Here is a 14,428-nt window from a genome sequence, read left to right as displayed (position 1 = left end):
ATTTTCATTAAACCCATACGTGTGGGGTATCTATGGATAGGTCTTCAAAAATGATATTGAGGTCTCTAATATCATTTACAGTACATATGGGGCTACTTTATAGCACTAGTGCGAGAAGTAGCATATTACGTTACTGTGTCGAACATTTAAAGGGCCATATGTACTGTAAAACGTTGTACGATACATGTGCGAATAGGTAATTCGCAACTCGTGTCGATTTAAAACACTCCCTTCGGTCGTGTTTTAATTTATCGCCACTCATTTCGAATTTCCTATTTTTCGCACTTGTATCGTAATGTACTATTCTTCCTAAACTGAATAGTTTGCGCGAGAGACACTTCCAAAGTGGTAAAATGTGTCCCCCCCCCCCCATGTAACTTCTAAAATAAAAGAATAATAAACCTAAAAAAATGAATGATATACATTGCCATGCAAACTTCCACCGAAAATTGGTTTAAACGATAACGATCTAGTAAGTAGTATTTTTTAAAACGTCATAAAATTTAAAAAAATATTTTTCTTTCAACAAACCCATACGTGTGGGGTATCTATGGATAGGTCTTCAAAAATGATATTGAGGTCTCTAATATCATTTCTTCCTAAACTGAATAGTTTGCGCGAGAGACACTTCCAAAGTGGTAAAATGTGTGTCGTCGGAACAAAGTCAAAACGTTATCTGCCTCTCTGTCGCTCGAATATGCAAAAGCGATAGAGAAGCAGATAAAGATTAACGATTTTTCGATGTTGGCGGTAGGCCTTCAGTCTAACTTTTCGAAACCGTGACATTACAGAAGCAGCAATGGACATGTTCGCATGCTAACGCTCGCGGGTCCCCGTAGGTGTGGCGGCGCACAGGTCGCGCGTGCGCCCCGGCTCGTGACTGCGCGCGCGCGCCCGTCACGCCGCGCCCGCGCGCACTATTTTATCGCATTAATTATTTGGAAAAGGATTCCCGGGGCTGGCATTCTTGCGGCCATGTCAGTTGTGGGAACGTCGTGGGTGAGGGTGAGGTATATTCTTAATTAAAATATTTACGCGCTTATTTATTGAAATTGTTTTGTCTTCCTCCCTGGGAAACCGGGAGGTCAAGGATCACATGAAGGGGTTTTGTAAAAATAAATATGAAGTAGGAAAAAATATCACCAAAGACGACCCAGGACAGAGGTTCCTGACGACTTCATATAAGGATTCGTTGATTATCATTAGGTACTCTTAAGTCACCTATCAACCTCAGGCGTACGATCTATTATATTCATTATTGTCTTAGTTAAAATATTCAGCATCACTCGTTAATCGAGTGAGATCTGTAGAGTTTTGCATAAAAACTAAATATATGTCTCAATATTTTGTCGCAACTCGCACGCCCGTTATAATATTTAATGATCATCTCGTCTGCTCTCATGGAATAAATGTTAATTACATGAGGTCAACAGTGGCTTTTTAAAATACAATAAAAGATGACTCATACAGTGATATGCCGAGCCTGGCCTATAATTGTCCTCCTGTATCCCCGTGCCACATCTGTGCTGCGACCGAGCGTTGAGCGTTAGAGAAATGGGTCTTCCTATATATTTCGTGTGACACTCAATGAATTGTATACTACTCGTAAATTATTATTTTAATTTTTTATATATTTTATTTATTTAAAACATAGATTTTGTACTAAAGGCTTAGTTTCCACATCAAAGGACAATCAAGCTTATTAGCTATTATATTTAAGATCCTATTACTGCTTCCACGTACCCTGCTTATTTAAAATCGAGCCTGATTTCTATCGCCACATAGCATTGAAGCTATCTGTGCGCGCCTCAGCAAACATGGTCGACGGTGCGCTCGCTGGGCTCTGCAGTATCGTGGCAGCCGCAATAGCACCCTAAATGCGTTGTTGTAGGTACTGGATACGCAGAGCATTGTGAGCCCGCTACGTGTAATTGACCCACAGAGTTGACACTGATGTGTAAATTGCCTTAAATGAGGTTATTTTGACAGAATCTGTACAACAAGCAAATTCGGGAGCTAGTATGTTCGGACTGACAACGCTCTGCGCTCGCTCTGCATATCGGCATCGTCCAAGGTCATCTGTCAACAAATGTCCTAAGTATTTAAAGGCCCGCGTAAGTGGAACGCCATTGAGGGCAATACGAGGAAAAAAGAAAGGACATTTGCTACCAGCTTTGAAGACCATGTACTCGTTCTTTTTTACATTATATGAGAGACCGTGCAAGGCCGCATAATTATGTCTCACAATCAGCAATCAGCCGACACTGACACTGAGGTCACTTCAGTCAGTTTCTTGCCGGTCCCATATTGGGATACCCTCCTCCAATTGAGGAAGAATTTAAATCTTCCCGATCAATGGTTTAGGGTTAGACACGCGGCGTAGCTTTATTTGACATTTATAAGCTCATTGTTATGTATATGCCTACTTGATAAAATAAACTATCTTTATCTTTGATGTAAAATGTTTGAATCAATGACCTTTACCTGCATTTAATGTAATTCTTATTAGTAGTACAATTTTTGAGGCAATGTACATTTATTTTATCGTTTGCATTACCGCAAGTGCACAGCCCCGCACATTGGCCCGGTTAAACGCTTAAATATAGAATATTAGATCAATATAGTTTTAAACTGGATATAGCCTTGTCTAAAAGCAGACGCACGGAAATTAAATTATGTTGGCAGCGCTCGGATCGCACCGTTTCCGAACACTCGTGACATTTACAGCTCTACCAACTTAAGCTGTTACTTCAACAAGTCCTTATTTCATTTACACAAAGTACATTCTCGCCTGGCCTGAAAGAGTTAGGTGGTTGAATCGGTATCTGTGACCTCCATAGATATATAAGTAGCTTTCCTATCAGAATTTTTGTCCCAGACATGCTATAACTATAAAAGATTTGACCTACGCAGACGAAGAAAAAGTTAACGAGTTTTTCTGGCCTGCGGATTAGACTGTTAGGATTAATAAAAAAACCTACATTACCTGTTATAATATATGTAAATGATTCCTTATCTAGAAATATTGCTTAATAAATTCCGATAACATATCGTGCTTTATATACCTATATAATATAATACAAGTTTTAATATACAACGTATTCAACAAACTAGATAATGTTTACAATCAGGTACAGGGCTAGAGAGTCAGAATGAAACAAAAATTGGGAGTGTATACACCTTTCTAAAATACCTACATTATGTTCATAACTAACTACTACATACTCGTACCTAATGCCAGCCTACCAATTGCTGGTTTTATAAAAAAAATCTTTCCCGAGTTATGGGTGTTTTCTATGTATTTAAACATTTATAAATATTTATATTGTATATACATATATCATTGTCTAAATACATATACCCACATTACAAGCCCAATTGGGATCACTGTGGGGCGTAAAGAGATTTATGACACATATTTGCTTGGCTGTCTGTTTTATAGAGCAAAACCCCAAACTTCTGCACTGCTAGGCTTAACTGGTTAAATGTTCACTTAAGGAAGTACTTTAATGGTCTCAAAACTCAAATTTAGATTATAGCTTCATTCTTTAACTTTGCTTCAAACCTACGAGTGACTAGTCAAACCTCGAAACGTCAAACAACATAATCGAGGTTGGGTAAAAACTAATTACCTACGTCCAATAAATAAGATTTCATTGTTACCTATTAAAAAGTTTAAAAACTTAACCAGACTATAGCCATTTTCAGAAATAGCCTCCATCTTTTTGCAATGGGGCTGGCCGATCAAAGTATTTACCAGATCGCGCCAGCACAGCTTGCCCTGTCAATCCTAAGCATTAAGTAATTTTTTTTTTCGGAATTTTATGTCCTGAATGCCGGCCCTTTAAACCGAATCTCATAGAACTAAGCTTGAGACAGGGGCAAGCTATAATAGCCCAAACATACCATAGTCGGTAAAAAGAAGAAACCAAACCAAAATAAAATCCTACATTCCTAAAAACAAGACGTCTTCCGGGCTCCAGCTCGTTTATTACGGTTTATGCTAAACTGTTCCCATAGGTAATCTTGGAAACAAATTCCGGGTTTGTAAGCATTTTACTAAAATCTAAAAACAAATAACGGCGAGTAGCGTGTAATTCTGGTGTGTAGTGCAACGCAACTACCGCGAGTTGTGTTGTTGTTTCTCTTCTATTGATTGTTACTTGAGCATAAAGGGATAAACATACTGGTGGGGTATTCCACAAATTGGCCTACTTTGACAGGGACCTGTATTTATTTTGTTTTTATATATGATGATTTCCATAGTAATCTAAATTGTATTTTTTTCTTATTTAATGCATGTTAATTATAAGATGTAATGTTTTGAAAAGATGTGTCCCGCCAAGTTTCTTGCCGGTCCATATTGGGATACCCTCCTCCAATTGAGGGGGGATTTAAATCTTGTCGGGTCAGAGGTCTAGGGTTAGAGCCGGTGTAGCTTTATTTGACGTTCATAAGCGCATTGTAATATGCCTACTTGAATAATAAACTATCTTATCTCTTTATACCATTGAATTTAAAGCTAAGTTATCAAACATTATCATGCCAAATATCGGCTTCTTAGTTTTATGAGAATTGTTACAAAAATTGCGTCACATAAACGTCACTATTCTGTAAAGCCCTTGGTGGTATATTCGGACGCACATTGGAGTAAAAGTCCCTGAAATTTCATGTTTCGGATGCGACCGGTACTGTACTAGACTATATACTATATTTCTCACAATATAAACTATAGGTACAGTCATCTAGATTTGTCATAACCATTTATATTTTAAGTTTTTTTTCTTTCTTTTCATATTTTTTATGGCAATACTTTTTTGACTAATTTGACATAGGAATTGATTTTTAAAAGTTGATAATTATTGACCGAAGCGTTATCGAAGGTCCCCGTGTCAGCTTGAGTAAAAAATGCTTTCGTATATCCGGTGCCTTTCATGTGTTCTCTACAGGTCGCAATTCTTAACCGTTACTCGCGAAATTTTGTGACCAGGTTCAATGATTAAATAGTTTTTTTTTTGTCGATTCACTTTTTGGAAATTTTCAAAATAGCGGAGCCATGGGGGTTCACGAGTTCTACAACTCACCGAGCCACTACTTTTAGAAATAATTAATAATTGTAAAATATAATATATTCCTTATTAAATATTATTGTACAAAAACATAAAATGATGGGCCTATGTACCTACAGTAATTCATTATTTATATAAATGTAAAATTCAAATTTGAGTGATACTCCGAAGTACAATAGTGAACTTGACTTTAAACTTACTGGCTGTATAAACAGCGCCTTAGACATGATTACTCTGAGGATAGTAAAAAAGAACACCTTAGAGATAATACCGCCGCAAAGTAGAAGCTTACACAGGGCAATCAGTTAATACTAATATTGAAACTGCATTACATGAAATTACAGACAGGTTAAGAGCTTTACTTAAATATAGATACAGAATACAATTTAAAAACTTAACTTATAACTATTGATTGTGTACTGAGCATATTACATTTTAATTTATTTATTAAATAATTAGTGCCCATTGCAATAACAGGATGGATTAATTATTAACGGTATTACATATCCATATCTTATGTAGTAAGATTTACTACGAGTATTACACAAGTTACCGTCAGGTTTTAGGGTTCCGTACCCAAAGGGTAAAACGGGACCCTATTAGGCTATTACTCCGCTGTCCGTCCGTCCAGGCTGTATCTCTTGATCCGTGATAGTGAGACAGTTATTCACACATGGTGTATTTCTGTTGCCGCTATAACAACAAATACTAAATAAGAGAATAAAATAAATATTTAAGGGGACTCCCTTACAACAAACGTGTTTTTTTGCTGTTTTTATAGATAATTGTACATAACCCTTGATGCGCGAGTCCGACTCACTCTCGGCCAGTTTTTTTATTGCCGACTGTACTTTCTCTCCTTTGCATGTCTATCAAGTACCTCTCGAGACCTTTCTAATGAGCCTAAGCTCAATGTGTTTATGTTTTTCCACCGAAGAATTCCCTTGTCTACTTTCCAACTGCATGATCAGATCAGGATGCGTAGCCAATCGCCAATCGTTTACGCTGCGTACTTAGCGAACGACACGCAACTGTCACACTAATATGGAAGCAGGAAGAGTAATGAAGAGACACAAAGCGTTTTGTTGTCATAGCGCACCTTGGCTAGGCACCCAGCAGCAGCATCATCATTCGCTTACGCCGTTACGATGTTAGCATACTACACTATAATTACTTCTTGAATTGTCATCGGAAATATGGAACTATGCCAAATATCAGCTCATTCAAATTTCCAGTCGAATGAAGGGCTGAACGGTAGCTGTAACAGTCATAGCGTGTTTTTACGCTTCAGCGTAACCGTCCAAGAAGAATAACCTACGAAGTTCCTTCACCAGTGCAAACGATGCAATTGCACCAGCACTATTTTACGAGTACTTCGACATCGTTTAAGAAGAAGCTATTTTTGTTCGTTCGCGCATTTAAAGTATGATCTGTATCACCTACGCCAATGAAAACTAGTTTTAAGACCACTCTCAATATTTCAAACTCATCGGGCAAACTAACATTTCCTAACTGTCATAATTTAGCCTTGTTCGATGCACTCGGAACGCATATCACAATAGGGACGTTATAAAACGGCTCCGTGCTGTCGTTATGAAACTGGTGGCTGATTCTGTTTTACTCGTAGCTTCTTTCTCCCTCTGGACCGCATCTAACGAAGGGAGACTTGAACTGTCCGCTGCCAGTATATTTTCAGATCAGCTTCTTAGTGCTGCGTATAACTCTTCCTTCTGCCATCGCTCTACGCGACATTTCCACCTTCATCACTTAGATGGTTGGCAGTCCTTAACTGTGCATTTCTCCAGAAACTTCCTACCTCTCACAGCTGAACTGTGAAATGAACAGTCATTTGAGCGGTATTTCCAGACCAATACGGAATTCAAACCCTTAAGCAACCCTATCCTATCTTAAATTCCGGCAACGCAACACGAACACGAGCACCACTAGCACGATGTTAATTGCTTACCATCAAGCATTTTGTCTGCTCGTTTGCCTCCTATGTCATGACAAAAAAAAAACAATTAGATATGGTTTTCATATAATTTTGATACGACCTCAAGTCGTGTCATCAGGCATCTCACGCGCACCAATAAGTGCGAGCGAAATGCTTTATGAGACGCTCCTGAACCCATTTTATCAGCATAGCGTTGGCAGCTCATGCTGATCGGTGCTCACCGTCAAGGTCGTATCAAAAAAGATGAAAATCAACATTGTTACAACACAATCGGCCTCCATGTTAGAAGGACCATAAAACTATTCGTGTGTGCCAAGTTTATGAGTGTCGCCACGACTTGTGGGTATTTGGAAGACGTATAGGAAGATTTTGCATAGGGATGTGATAACTTCAGCTAGGCACCCGGATATGACCGGGGGAAATGATCCGCGGATGCATAACGGATCTGTGTGGCATCTTACTGTTTCCTTACGTATCTGTAATCGTGGCATACTTATGTTTAATTACCTGCTATTTAATGTTACTTTTTTGCAAGTCAATTTTAATGTGACATAACATTAGACCTTATACTTCACATGCTATTGCGAATTGTGTCAAGAGAGAAGGCTATGGTCCTACAAAATATAAATTCCTAACTTAGCTAAGGTCCTGAAAATAACGGTCGGCAACGAGCGTATAACATCCTGGTTCATAGGCTACGGTGACTGCTCATGCGGGCTGTATGTTCACCGATGTGGTATAAAAAATGTTAGAGATTGTAGAGCTATAGACCTGATGTAGCTCTCCAGCAGGCGTATCATAGTCGCCTTTTTTTACGATAATTACAAAGATACAATATTAATCTGTTACTATTGAAAAGAAGTGTCTAAAAGTGACATTTGGTCTACCTTATGACATACTTACTTTAGTTCTATAGGGACCATGCGCGTTGGAGGGTCTGCCATCTTGTGGCCTGAATCGGAACCATAAACATGCACATGTACACGTCACGTGTTTTCTTGTGCATAGTAGGTTCTGCCATCTTGTGGGCTACATCGGAACAAAAAACATCACATTTACGCCTCGCGCCAAAAATCTGACGGCTCCTGTGCTGCCTCCTACAGTTCATGCACGCTCCCTATTGCTATAACGCGATATGCGTTTGACATGACAGTTCATTTTTATATGGAATAGCTGTCACGCAAAGTGTTTGCAGATATTTTTTGGATATACAGGATGATTCAGGAGACGTGAGCAGGATCAAGCCTGCATATTCGGTAAATTATCAGCAACTGTTTCGTACCAGTATTTGTGAGATTAACGTTAATTTAATTTTTACTGTTCAAAAAAAAAGAGTTTTATTTTATTTACGATATTTATGGACACCCTCTTTGTTTTATCCATAATAAGTGACAAATTGAATGTCATCGGAGTCTGGTTACTTTTATAAAAATCGTATCTCACTCAAGTGTGACATTTTATTTTCTTCATAATCAAAGTGCTGTCATAACGGTTAAAGAGGTTTTATCTTTGTTAATTAAGTGTTGTAGGGTGTCCATGATTGTAGATAATCAAATTTGTCCTTAAGAAAAAGTTAAATAACAGATAAAAAGCGTGATTGTTTTACTTAAATATGATGGTGAACGATTCATTAACATTTACTGATTGTGTAGGCTTAGTCCAGCTCACGTCTCATGAATCACCCTGTATATTTTTCATGAATTATTGTTCAACCAAAGGAGACTTGAAGGAATTGTCATACTCGTAGGGACTATCATTCGACGCGAGAGGACAAATTGATCTACAATAAATCAATTGACTCTTACTTGTAACTGGTTCCCGCCTTTTTGAATTGTTATAAAAAAGCGGGTAAGCAGTGACAAGCGGCCAGTTCGAGTATGGACAAGTTATAGTGAAGACGTCTTGGAATATTTATTTTGTTTTAAATTGGTTGTTATTATGTTTGTAACAAACGAATAAAGTTAAAATATTGGTTCAAATATTCGTTTTCATCATCAACCCGGTAATAACCCAACATCTTCAGAAGTGGGATATTACCGGGTTGATGATGAAACTGCATTTTAAGCTGTTTTTAAATTCCCGTGTATCCCAACAAATGCCTGACCAACAAGCTTTCGAAACACACGCTAAATAAAGCAAGCGGGGCTTGATAGTAAGCATCGTTCAACTTCGTTAAAATAACAGTGCCCGCGTTTAGGCAACCGCGGGGAGTTGCCAAAGTTACCGTGAACCAACATGATACCTAGCTCTAAAACTGTTCGGGGCAATGAAAACAATTGAAAACGAAGCTCTTCGTTAGCCAAAGGCCCAAAGCTAACTGTAGAGGATAAATTATAGAGCTAATCTATGTGACCAAGTAGAATTAAGTATACTCATTAACATTTACTGATTGTGTAGGCTTGGTCCTGCTCATGTCTCATGAATCACCCTGTATATACCTATCTAAGGCCCAAATGTTTAAGAGGGTAGTATACAATAACGTGATCGTCCGCACATAAGAAAAAAACGTTTTTCTCTTCTAAATATTTTCCATTCTCCATGATTTTTAGTATGTTATTGACTCAATAAAAAACTAAGTTTATAGGTTTCCCTTTTTTTTCAAAATTTTAAACCAAAAAAATTTTTTTTAAAGCAAAACCTATAATAACATATAAGAATTTTTCCTTCTCCAAAAAGCGACGGGTAAATATCAAATGATATTTGGTACATAAGTCCCGAAAACTCATTGGTACGAGCCGGGGTTTGAACCCGCGACCTCCGGATTGAAGGTCGCACCCTCTTACCGTTAGGCCACCAGCGCTCTTCAAGAATAAGATTTGTTAAGATTTAGTTAGTGGAAAACGTTTTCTCCCGAAATGGAATTTCATAGAAATAATACCGTTATTTCGCTAGGATCGCAAAGCTATTCTTCCCTCTTAACGCACTGCATTTTCGTGTAGGAGTGTTCATAATTGGAAATTCGCATACATATTATATCGCGTAGTTATCACGTCTACGGCGTAGCTGCGTAGCGTAGGTCTACGCCCGGTCGTCGACCCCGTCCAAAATACCCGTCTGAACTTACTGCCCCGCCTCCTTTCCCACGGCAGATTATGTTAGGCCTTTGCCCTGACGAGAAAATGGGAATGACCGGAGGATAGGCCAAGGATACTGAAGGGTGTTCGAGTCGGTGGAAATTTTTTAAGTTAATGAAAACTGAAGTTTATAATTATAGCACGTAGGCCTAATAAGATATAAAGACATGATAAAATTAGTCTAATTAATTCGTTTGGTAAAAATATTACGCTATGCATAAAATAGTCTATAGATCTTTAATTATAAATTCATTATGTTTCAAGGAAACATTACGGAAAATTAAAAGACGCTTAAAAATTCCAACTGAAAAATAGTTAACATTTTAAATTGTGGAGCTTTTAATAGCATTTAACCGACACTTTTAATGAGGGTCTCAAGATATTTTAACGTATCATTTTACTAAATCAGACCTAAAACAATCTACTGAAGAGGTAAGAATAGCTTTGCGATCCTAGCGAAAGAACGGTACTTTTTCTATGAAATTCCATTTTGGGAGAAAACGTTTTCCACTAAGTCTTAACAAATCACTTTGATTTTGATGTCGATCGCTTCTGCATAATATATTCTTTTTTCCAAAGTGAAACCTATAAACCTAGTTTTTCATTGTGTCATACCATAAAGAGGTTTCACAACGAGACACGAATACATTAGTTAACATTAATTGGAGCTTATTCTTATAACAATAAGGCTTAGAAATGTTCACTTAAGCGTGTCTCCGTTGGCACCTTATGTGATTTTACTGCTTGAATCGAAGTATCCTGACGTCTTTTGAAACGTATGTTACCGTTTTCCACTAAAGGGTTTTTTATTATATTTATGTCTATACTCGTATCAGCCATCCACGCTATAAATAAGAACGATGGTTTCTGTTATAACAAAATATGATGAAAATAAATAAAATATGATGTAAGTACAGTCACGTCCAAAAATATTGATACGGAAAATGTGCCAAAAGTATACACACACAGAGATACACGATCTTATTGCCCATATATTAAGGTAGGCATATTTTTGGCACTTTGTCCGTATAGATATTTTCAGACGTGACCGTACATCAGCACATATATTGATGATATTTTGTCCCTTAAGCAAATTTTATGCTACGCCTATGTTCTACTAATATGCTAAGTAGATGACCCATTATGGAAAGAGATTATAACTGGCATAAATATGTGTTTGGTTATTTTAAATACAATTAAAGCGTGATCCACATGACCGTAACTATGGCAACTAGTGACTAGAAATAGTTGATTTACCCTTTTACGAGTACTTATGTCAAAGATCGTGACGTGAAGCGAGGTCGTGAAATTATTTGAACCATTTTATTCGATCAATATCACATTGCTAATTTTCAAAATTCGAACCCTGACATATTAGGGTTGTGATAATAAACGTTGACGTTCTTACTTTCTTTATTATTCAAATTATAAAATTTGTCGTTTGAATAGGATAAATGTTTTATTTACAGCGACTATGCGGCAGCTGAAGTAGCCACATGCCTCCGTCTTTACCACCGTCTTCAACACCAAAGCTTGATATTAATCGTTAATTTCAAGTCGAAAACTTTAACTGAATGCAACACCGAAATCGATTGTGAGTATGGTCTAATCGTTCATTTTTATCGAGTCGGGCCTCGGGCGTGATAGATTATCCTTTAGCTTCCTTTTTCCTTTTACAGAGCGTCGACCGTCGGCGAGGGGGGTGTGGGGTTAGACGTGGGGGTTGAACTGCACCGAACCGCCGACGTCATCGCCCTGTCAACTGAACAATACTAAGCAGACGACGTTACGTACACCGTACCCCGATACGAAACGTGTAAAATAAAAGTCAATGCACTGTTATACCTATATACGGAAAATATCATACTTGAGCTGGCTCGCGGCGGATTAGCTGTCATGTTCGATACACGAAATGTATTTGTCGTTTGACCAGCTTCAAATGTACCGATTATCTAGATACCAGCACAATACTAATGGTAATACACAATACGATCTTTTATGCATTGTAACATACCAATTATAAAATAATTTAATACAGTTTATATCGGTGATATAACAAACCATTAATATGCAACTACATAATTATTTCTACGAACACGTCGTACCTTGGATGATTTGGCAACTGGAGTCACCTTCAAGAGCTTACCCCTCTGTCGAAAACCTCCGCCAATGGTCATATGTATTGTATGGACTGAAGTTTATCTGACATGGGTATTTGTATGTTATATACGTTACGTAGTTGTGTACGTGTGTACGTTGCGTATACATACATACGTATACATTTGACATGCCCCTCACCCGCAAAAATCGGCAGACTGTTTTGGACAGAAAATTACAAACAAGGCGTCTCCAGTTGTTAAATCCTCCAAGGTGCGACGAAGAAACATCGCTTTATAAGTAGGCAAACTTAAAAATAATCAAAAGCCGTAAACTCATTAATTTCAATTTATTTATTAAACTTGAAAAAAGTTATGAATAGTGACTAAGGCGTACATCGTACGGGACGAGTAGCGAACCTGCCCAAAAACGAACTAGACGAGTTGCCAATAATGACAAAAAAATAAAAAGACCAATAACGAAAGAGACTAAAGATAAAGTGCGAATGATACTAAACACGAGAGAGACAAACAAAGTCCTAGGAAGACCGTGACGAAAAACTATTAAGACTTATTAAGAATAAGACAGTTACAGAATTGGACTTAGGAAGACAGGGACATATCGCTGGCCCAATATTACAGGGTTCTATGTTACATTTTCAAGATAGTTGAAATTCGACTCAATGTCACTATGACAATGTTCAAATTTCAGTTCGATAAAAATGAACTATAGAACCCTGTAATATTGGGCCAGCGATATAGCGAACAAGAGAAAAAAATAATCAGTGATGAATACAGAATGAGACGAAATTAAGAATTGAACTAAAAACGAATGGAACGAATAACGCTGATACCCAAATTCCAAATTCCAAATTATTTATTTGTTAAACATAGGTATGTACAACAGTAGGTCTTAAATTTATAATAAAGTATCACTATGCTTCGCCACATGGCATACAAATAGCTACAGAGGACATGTAGCACGCATTTACAAACTAAATCTATGGTGAATAATGAAGTATACACTACATCATAGACATACAATATAACACTACATATTAAAGGGTAATAACATTTCCTGAGTCTGACAAAAAATCTTGTATTGAGTAGTACGCTTTAGTTATTAAGAAATCATACAACATTTTTTTAAATTTCTTTAAATCATTAATTTTTAAAATCTCTTTTGGCAGTTTATTGTAAATTCTTGGTGCCATTCCAAAAAAGCTTTTTGCTAGTAATGCTGTTTTACATGACCTAGAGTTTATTTTATATTGTTGGCGATAACTATTGAAAAAGGAGAACTGGTTAGGGTTATACTTAATGTTTAATGCGACTTCGTATAGTAGACAGGGAAGGGTGAGAATATTTAACTTAATGAAGTAGGGTTTACATGATTCTGTGTTTTGTATACCACATACTGATCGTAAGCACTTTTTTTGAGCTCTAAATACTAATTCTCTATCAGTACCATTACCCCAAAATATAACCCCGTACCTCAAAGTTGATGTAACGTGAGCGTTATAAGAGATTAAAACAGTCGACTGATTTACTACTTTTCGTAAAGTATGCAAGGCAAATGAATATTTGTTTAACTTTTTACAAACGTTATCTATATGGTTGTTCCAACTTAAAGTACGATCTAAACTTAGCCCTAAAAAAGTTGTTGCATCCGTCTCCTCAATGTCTTGGTCTTTGTATGTAATTTTTAGATCAGAAATAAGTTCTTTTCGCTGTTTAAAGGTCATTATTTTGGTTTTATTTAAATTGATAGATAGATTATTTTTCTGTAGCCAATCAATTATTAGTTCTATTGTTTTGTTGACGTGTGGTTCAAATGATGATGGGTTTTCGCTAGAAAAAATCACTGTACTATCATCTGCAAATAGAACTATCTTATCTGTGATTGCTTCTGGCAGATCATTAATGTAGACTAAAAAGAGGAGCGGGCCTAAGACACTTCCTTGGGGGACGCCAGAATTTATTTGTTTTAAGTCTGAAGAAAACGTGACTTCTTTCTTAGACTTAACACAAATTCGAGTTATCTGTGTGACTTGCTCTCGATTCATCAAGTAGGATTGTAGTAGATTGTAGGTATTTCCGCGGATACCATAATTATATAGTTTTGATAATAAGATTTTATGATCTACAAAATCAAAAGCTTTTGTTAAATCCATATACAATGCTGTAACAGGCACTTTTTTATCTAACTGTGTCGTAATTGTATTGAGTAGATCA

The 14,428-nt window shown here is 37.1% G+C and overlaps 1 long non-coding RNA gene across 1 annotated transcript; it reads left to right on the top strand.

Annotated features, from left to right (window-relative positions):
* Window positions 1-661: 661 nt before the first annotated feature.
* LOC133520695 (uncharacterized) lies at window positions 662-12,336 on the top strand. Its single transcript, XR_009799791.1, has 3 exons — window positions 662-1,010; window positions 11,567-11,691; window positions 11,777-12,336. It is a non-coding gene; the product is annotated as an uncharacterized LOC133520695 (long non-coding RNA).
* Window positions 12,337-14,428: the final 2,092 nt, after the last annotated feature.

The sequence above is a fragment of the Cydia pomonella genome, chromosome 8, assembly GCF_033807575.1.
Source record: "Cydia pomonella isolate Wapato2018A chromosome 8, ilCydPomo1, whole genome shotgun sequence".
Taxonomy (NCBI): domain Eukaryota; kingdom Metazoa; phylum Arthropoda; class Insecta; order Lepidoptera; family Tortricidae; genus Cydia; species Cydia pomonella.
The sequence above is the reverse complement of the archived record's forward strand: the minus strand, read 5'-3'. Positions and strand labels throughout refer to the sequence as shown.